An 8,539-nucleotide genomic window follows, 5' to 3' on the forward strand; every position below is an offset into this window, starting at 1 on the left:
ACTCCTTTTTAATGTAAATATTTATTGTTGTCTGGATCAACTGTTTAACTTCCTTTAAAAGCCAAAAGTTATTCATGATCAACTTTCTAACACTTTTCCCTGTAACCTTGTCATTTGTTTCCTACTGGTCCTCTATGGTCTGTTTTAAGTTCTCTTAAGTCTTCCATGATTAATTCTTTGTGATGATGATTGATCTTCATGACAATTGGTGGGGAAGTGTTCACCGACATTGTTCATGCCAGGTTCCCAATCCCAGTCACTTCAGTGGCTGTGTTCACTGAGTCCTGTGAAATTGTTGATACTCTTTCCATGCAGCCTTTGTATTCTTACTTGCATGGCAGATATTGTAAGATTTTGAGAAATCCTAAACTGATGTCTTAACAGGTTACGTCTAGATAATAGGACAATGTGAGCTTCAAGAAATGTGCCTTAAAGGTCTCATGATGCCCTAATCCATGGGCTGGACTGAAGATGGTGGTGATGAGCAGTAGAAATATGACTTATAAAATTTTCAAGGGGTTAGGTAGTGAGCTCCATGTTGTGAAGCATTATTAACTTAACAAATGAGAAAAGTCCTAAAAGCAAGGTTTTCTCAAGACAGTTGGTTTTGACCTCATTGCAAAAAAGTTAATAAATCATGTCATCAAACAACATGAAAGTCATCATACCGACTTATTTGCTTTCCAATGAACTCTGTAGAATACTTTACTTTTATTAAGACATTTTATGTTTTGGGGGGATTCAATTTATACTAAATCCTCAGCAAAGTAGTTGAAAAGTCCTTTAAATCCTTGGAGCAGATTTCTCGTCTTTTGAAATGTATGCCCTGTAAGGCATGCATTTCTAAGATACCGATTTCATTTGCGATACACTTGGTGTGGCAGGAAGCCCCACAGCTTCAATAAAGGCCTTCAGTTCTTCAACAAGCATAGTACTGCTGGTTTGTCAGCACTAACAGCCTTACCAGCTCTCTTCAGATTTTGATGTTAACATTGTTTTAACCGGTCAAGCTATCCTTTACTTGGAAGGGCTTGGTAATTTGTGCCACTTTCTTGCTGTAAGAGTCCTTGATTTGTTAAGCCTTTGCACAGGTGAAATCTGTGTCAATAAGAATGGTTTTCTGATTCTGGTCTTGCACCTATACTGCTAGCATTTTTTCCATTGTTAGAATGTGAGCTTTATCTTCCTTGCTGTTGATTTAAATTTAGGGAATTTGAAGTAGCTACAAAGTCTTGGATTTTCTCTACATTCTTTCTAAGATGATCGTTGTCTACAATGTAAGTACGTCGGAATGCAGAAACAGACTTTCCAGTTAATTCTGGGATCATCCTGGACGTAGGTTTGAACCCTCATTGCGGCCCTTGTGGATTTGTTCTTTCCAGTTAACTATTTTTCTATGAGCCTAGATCTTGCCATAAGCTGCTGGACATTTAAAAGGAATCATGATGCAGGATTAGAATAAAAAGACAAAAATGAGTAAAATACACAGTATATTGTGAGCATTTACACAAGGAAGCATTATTTGCGAGCACTTTCATAACAACAGATTGAGTTGTAAAGTTAGGGGCTATGGGTGGGTCCAACTTGAGTTGTGAATCAGTACAACCATGCATGTGTCCACAGTAATTCATGCAACACTCGACCAGCTTTGTGTTTGGCTGATCGTGCATGCATGTATGAACCATGGCTCGGGCACACAATGTGGGAGTTAAAACAAATTTGAGTAGATTGAACGCTCTCAGATCAAGGGATCATGGTACAAGCGACTTAAGCTAAGGAATTTCTATATCTTGTAATATTTCTTATAATCCAGGTTATAAATTTTTGGCTATATGTAGAAACAAGAGGTAGTTCATGCTATAAACTGGCAGAATTATTTGAAGTTATAATGTGACAAAACAAAGGATATTCAGTTCATGGTGGTGAAAGGTGTTTTCATGCATGTTTACATGTATGTGTATGCATTAATCCAGCACAGGAGGTTTATGCCTATGGTTCAACCAAGTCCTCATTTACATAATGTAATAAGTGATAGTTATGTATTATTTGCATAATTAGATGTTTTAAAGGAAAAGATCACTGTCGTTACCAATACTATAGTTATTGGGGAAATGCGACTGCTGTAGTGGACCAGTGTGGGTGCTGGAGGGCATACTTAGGCAGGCCCTTCCACAGTGCACACAACTATTAATGAATTCCCACTCTTCAGTCAAACTGAACTTTGTGTTTTTTTTTTTTAATTATTATTATTATCCTTCTCCCATAAATATTATGGATCAGTTTGGAGAATGCCTATTGTCACTGCTGTATTCCCTATACCCAATTAGTTTATTGATGAAGTGAGCTCTGTACCTTCATCGCCTCTCTCATCTCTTGACAAGTTTCTCTTGTACACACAATTTGTAATAATTTCCATGTCATCATCTTCAGGGAAAACTTGTTGCTTAACTCAATCACCAGCTTTTCCCTCCAGTCCTTTTACATGGCCTTGAACATCTCAATAGATCTGCTTTCATTTGTGCTGCTAGTGACTTCCTCACATCCCATATCTTCCCACATCTTCAACAACCATAATTTATTTTTGTAATAGCTAATATTCTTAACTATTCATCTCTATTGTTTGATTTTAATTAGCTTGTATACCTCATTAGTGTTAGGTTTGGAGTTCTATGCTGATTTGGTACACACTTCACATTTATTATTTTTTTTTTTTCAGTGTCCTCAAAGCATCTAAACAATATTTCTCCTAGTGTACTATTCTTATAATTTGTGTATTATCTTGTAAAATTCTTTCTTAATACCCTGTATTTCCAAAAACTTAAATTTATTCACAACTTTTGGATTCTTTCACTCAGGATTGGAATTACAATGGAACTTCAGTTCAAGACCTTTTTATCTTAAATTTACTCATAGCATTCTTTCCCTGTATAAATTCTCAAGAATTCTCACCAGTCAACCTAGCTCTTACTCTGCTAATAGACTAGCACAATCTGAGACACACACACACAATAACTTGCATTCCATTCTGTCACGACTCATTTGTTCTCCATAGTTATCCCCCTCATTCCTCCTCATTCGGTGTGCAATATTGCCCCAACTCTTTAGTTGCAAGGTTTCTGTTATTGATGGCTCAGCTCTTGTTGTTGTGGGAAATGTCTTACTACTGGTGAAACAAAGAGAATTTAATGGTATTCAGTATTTAATGTTATTAAATACTGAACACTGTAGGGAATATCAGTAAAACAGTAGGTCTTTGTGAGCTAAATACTTCTTAATCTTTTGGTGATGAGATTTTGTGGATACCTCAGGTCTTTATTTTACCTCTTAATAACAATGGAATTAAATAAGTGTTTTACAGTGAACGTGGACTGCACAAATGAGAGCTTGTTTTACTTTGTAAATCGTGTAAAAATAGTAGCCGATTTAGCAACTTATTTTTCTCCTCTGCCGGAATAATTTTATATTAATTAATATGCTGGTTATATATATCATTAGCGGCAAATTTATTTTTTGGACTATTGTGAATTATGGTATGCCTTTATGAATGTGCCCATTACAGAATATTGTTAGGTCTTGTTTTATCTCTTACAATTCTCTTTAATTTGACTGAATATAAGATATTTAATTTTAGAACTTTAAATGTATTTATTGTATTATTCAAATGTATTTATTATTTACTACGTTATTCCTCAGTTTTTGCAGATGCAACTAATTCTTTATATAGGTACATTTTTTATTAGTGATTATTGTATATGATTGCCAATGCAACATACAGAACCTTGACATGGGTTGAAAATATTGTATTGTTATTGGGTCTTATTTATTTGGAGATAGTTTGTGTTGGTGTTAGTTATCAAGGTGTTGGAAGTTTTCTGGATGTACCTTCATTACTTGTTTACAAGAGATAGCAGCATGATGGGTTACTCAAATCACACTATATGCTGGGTCATTGTTTAACTATATATGTGCTGTATTAGGTTGAAGTGTCAGGTTCAGTCACTAGCTTATCCATGAGGTTAACAATATTCAGCCACATCACTCAAATTAGAGGACTCATTTCCTGTGTGTTTGAAATGGTTTTATTAATATATGTGGTGAGTGCAAGTCCCCTTGCCCATGGTATTAGTTAATGGGTGACATGGGTTCATCCATGTGTTAATTAGATTAACACTATATCGTGGAAGCTGTACATTTGCTCTTTTGTAGGAGTGGTACTAATCACTGATCATTTAACTATTTATGATCATGTTTTGAATTTAGTGGAGACAAGTCTTTATGATACTAAGCATGTGGCTACTAAGGCTTGTCTCAATAGTCAACACTATAATCAGCAAGGTGGTGACACTTTCAGACATTTTTTGACTCAAGGTATTTGGGGAGTATTGTAAAACTCGGGGTTACACCTGCAGTTCATAGTTTACTGATCTGTTCACATATTTCTTTATACAATACAAATTAATTTTTTATCTTAATTTCTGTCCAGTTAATGAGCTCCTACATGTAAAGGTCAGTGATCACTAAAAGATGTTCCATGAATATTCTTGCTGCTACTTATTTCCTAAGAGAACTTTATGGTTTAGTAATGAAGATGTTAAAGACTTGTGTAGTAAAATGCCCTGTTGTATAGTGGTTAGTACCCTCACTGAGACGAGCGAGAAAGACTCTTGTTCAAATCTCAGGATTGGAGGATTGGGCACCGATTATCCACTAACACATGCATCCAGTAGTAAATGGGGCAGCTGGATATGAAAAGATTATCAGGGTCATGTTCTGGGAAACATGGCACTAAATGTTGAATGTTGAAATAAACTTCGTTTCTCTCTACTCTCCTTCAGTCAGATATTGCTAAGTATACTCCTTTTTAAATTTAATTTACGTAATGTATCTTATTTTATATCCTGCTCTTATATCAGCATCTTGAGTAATAATATCAGTACCCCATTTTATCTAAGTTGAATAGATGTGTATAGCCATATGGGACTTCATGCTTTCCTTTGAAAATCTTACCTGGCCTCAGCCTAAATCCCAACATAATAAATAGTATGTACAGAGGAGCAGTGGTAAGGGGAATGTGGTTTTTATATGTAATATATATATATTCTTTAAATAGAATTCAAGTATAACCTTGAGTAGACCTTACATTACCTGCTACCTGACCACAAGATAGTAAGCTGTGCAATATATTTGACCACACTTCGCTTGACACTTGTTGCAAGAATCCTACCAGTTAAGGTAAAAAAAAAGTGCGTCTTCCTTAAAGATAGACACTTAATATATTATGTTGCAGCATAAATGCTGAATGCAGCTGATGGGCACAATAGTGTTGTTTGCTCAAATTTGCCCAAATGTCTTGTCTGTGACGTGTGAGTTGTTGGATATATATATATATATATATACTGTATATATTTATTAGGAATTTGTGAGACAGTTTTGCAGTGTGTAATATATTATTTAGGAACAACTGTTCTAATAAAGTGCCTGAATTCTTATACATATTTTTTTTCTTAGTCCGAAAGCTTGAAAAGCACTGTACGTATATTTGTGGCTTTATTTATTGTGTAACCTCTGTACCTACAAGTAAATCATTGTAATGTGTTCATGTATATTATATGAATAAAATTATTATTATAAAATATATTCCAAGTTAAACTAGATTTTAATTGGATATATACAAATTAAATGTATCTGAATCATAAATGCTAAAAATGTTAACACTTTGAGCATGGATACAATGTTCCTGTTTATGCTTGTATCACACTTAACAACAGTGACTTCCAAGCTCTACATTACAGTTTTGGAATTTTGTAATACTGTACATGAATGGCACATCTACAATTTTTTTTGTTATTAACATTAAAAATATTTGTTCCCAAAAATTTGTGCCAACAATTCCACCATGAAAAGTCCAGATATTAAAATTTTATAAAGCGATAATTTGTAAAGTGAAGGCCTTTAATCCTTTCCTCCCTGTTCTGAAACTATTTTTTCTCTAATATTTTCATCAGTATTCACAATCTACAGTAATGTACTACAATTTTTACAAAGGGATCAAAATCTACTAATGGAATAGGATTTTGTTTATTCTTCAATACAACTTGTGTATCACCTTCCCTCAGAGATAATCATTTTGGCAGCTGAACTTTGAAATTTGATATGCTTTGAAGAAGTTAATTTTCATGAGTCGGTAATTTGTCACTACTGACTTCAAAATACTCTAATGACTCTTGAATCTTTCAACTGTGCTAATCCCATAGTAATGACAATTCAGCATTGGTGTATCTCAATCTTTAGCAGATACTGTATATGAAAGTTGAGCATTGTTGGGTGCCTAGTCATGTTGGTGTTGTTATAAATAACATATCAGATATAACAAAAAAAAAGCCATTCAAACTACTCGCATCTGAAAATCCACCCTTATTTGAATAAGGGTGGATTTTTGAATAAGGATGTTGATATTTGTTCAACATCCTACAGGCTACACCATCCTCATGCCCTCTTACATTTACTTCTGTAGGCACAGCCCCCTTTGTCACGCGTCCCCCATATACAAACATGTCTCAATGGACTGTCTTGTGCACATCCTTAGAGCCCTTGAACACACTCGCCTATGGATACATTGATGCATGACCACATGATCTCACAGCACTTAATAGATCAAAACGTGCACCTTACAATCAGAACTTCATTTTCCCTGTTAGAGTCAAGTACTTCCCTGTAGAATGTCCTGATTTTCAGGATGGTCGGAAATCTTACTTTCCCAATGTTCCTTCAAGTCATATGTCCCTTGATAAGATCCTTAGTGAATCTGACACTTTTGCTATTTCTCATCCTATGTATTTTTGCTTTCGTAATGACATTGCGAATGATACATAAGAGTTTTTAATATTCTGTGACAGATGGTGTAGCCTTCCAAGCTTGGCTGCTCATTCTGATAATTACTTACATGCCCCGACAAACTCATTCATCTGCTACTTCTACCAGTGTTCCTACAAACACAAACACTCCAGTGGATGCTCTTGGACATCATCACGCAAACACTTGACAAATGCATTGGCACCTGTTGTGCAGTGGTCACCCCAGTCGCCCCATAGCCGAAAGGTCCCAGTTCAATTACCGCAGCAGGATGGAAGTGTTTAGATAACGTTTCCTTTCACCAGATGCCTCTGTTCACCTAGAAGTAAATAGGCACACACAAGTTTTGCAACTGTTGTGAGTTGCATCCTGGCAAAATTCATTCATTGACCCAGGGTGACCTCAGTATGCAAGTAGCAGATGCCAAGAAGTAGATGCCGGCATACAATGAACCTCAGTTATGAAGAGAGGCATTTTTTTTTTTTGCAGGGATATTCCTGCGCGGGCCCTAAGCCTCTGGCTGGCCCACTAAGTGTTGCTTTGTTTCTGTTTTACTTGGGCTGAGTATGAGTATTGATGACTCGTATGGTCGCTTCAGTAAGATTGTGATCATTACATACAAATAGTAACAGTAATTGACAACATTGGCAAAGAAGAATTCTCGAATAAGAGGTCATAGACTCAAGTCAAGGAAACAAAGCTGCCGAAGAAAAAACATTAGAAAGTTCACTTTTGAAAACAGTGGTAGGACGGTTGGAACAAGCTAAGTAAGAAGGTGGTGGCCAAAACCATCAGTAGTTTCAAAGCGCCATATGACGAAGAGTACTGGGAAGACGGGACACCACGAGCGTAGCTCTCATCCTGTAACGAGCAAGGTAAATGATACTTAGGTAATTACACTCCCCCTCTTATCCCTCACCACATGATTAAAGGTGAGAGATAAATCGCATGAGAGCACAACCCCGCTCCTGTGCCAGGTAAGTCCACTACGGGCTCACCATAGCCCGTGCTACTTTGGAACTTTTGTTCTAAGTAGCTGAATCTAAAACAACAACATCGCATGAGTCTGTGTACAGTCGTGGGGCACAGAACGCTCACAGTCTGTGATACGTGTGTCTATGCAGTCGCGAGGCACATTTTTGTAAATCACAAAATATACAATTCTATAAGGCTAATAAAAGTCTTGCGGTGTGCAAGACGTGTGTGATGAAGTAAAGGCTGAGCATTGAGGCGGCCACAGGAATGAACACGGTCGCTCACACAAGTAACCTCAACAACCACACTTGTAACCAGTGAAAGTACCCACAGACTGACCAAATCTCACTAATCACGACCTGGAGAGAGACACAGTTGAGCGAGGAGCAGGCGCTTGGACACTTAACATAACGACACAAAAATATTCCTCGCCAGAAAATATATAGCAGCAGGCCGGCAGGTAGACAGGCAGACATATAAAGAAGGAAGACTGGCTGACAGGTATATAATAAAGGGAGAAAAGACATGTAAATAAGGAAAAGAGACTGAAGTAAAAAGGGAGGCAGAGATGGGCACGCGGGCAGGCAAGTGGAAAACATGCAGGCAATGCACACAGACGAATCGGTTCTTATGAGCTCTGGCGAGGCTTTTGGTCAAGGTAAATATTGATACAGAAGTATTGTGTGTGGCGAGTGTAGGCTCCAGAGTATTG

This window comes from Procambarus clarkii, chromosome 70 (assembly GCF_040958095.1).
Source record: "Procambarus clarkii isolate CNS0578487 chromosome 70, FALCON_Pclarkii_2.0, whole genome shotgun sequence".
NCBI classification, from domain to species: domain Eukaryota; kingdom Metazoa; phylum Arthropoda; class Malacostraca; order Decapoda; family Cambaridae; genus Procambarus; species Procambarus clarkii.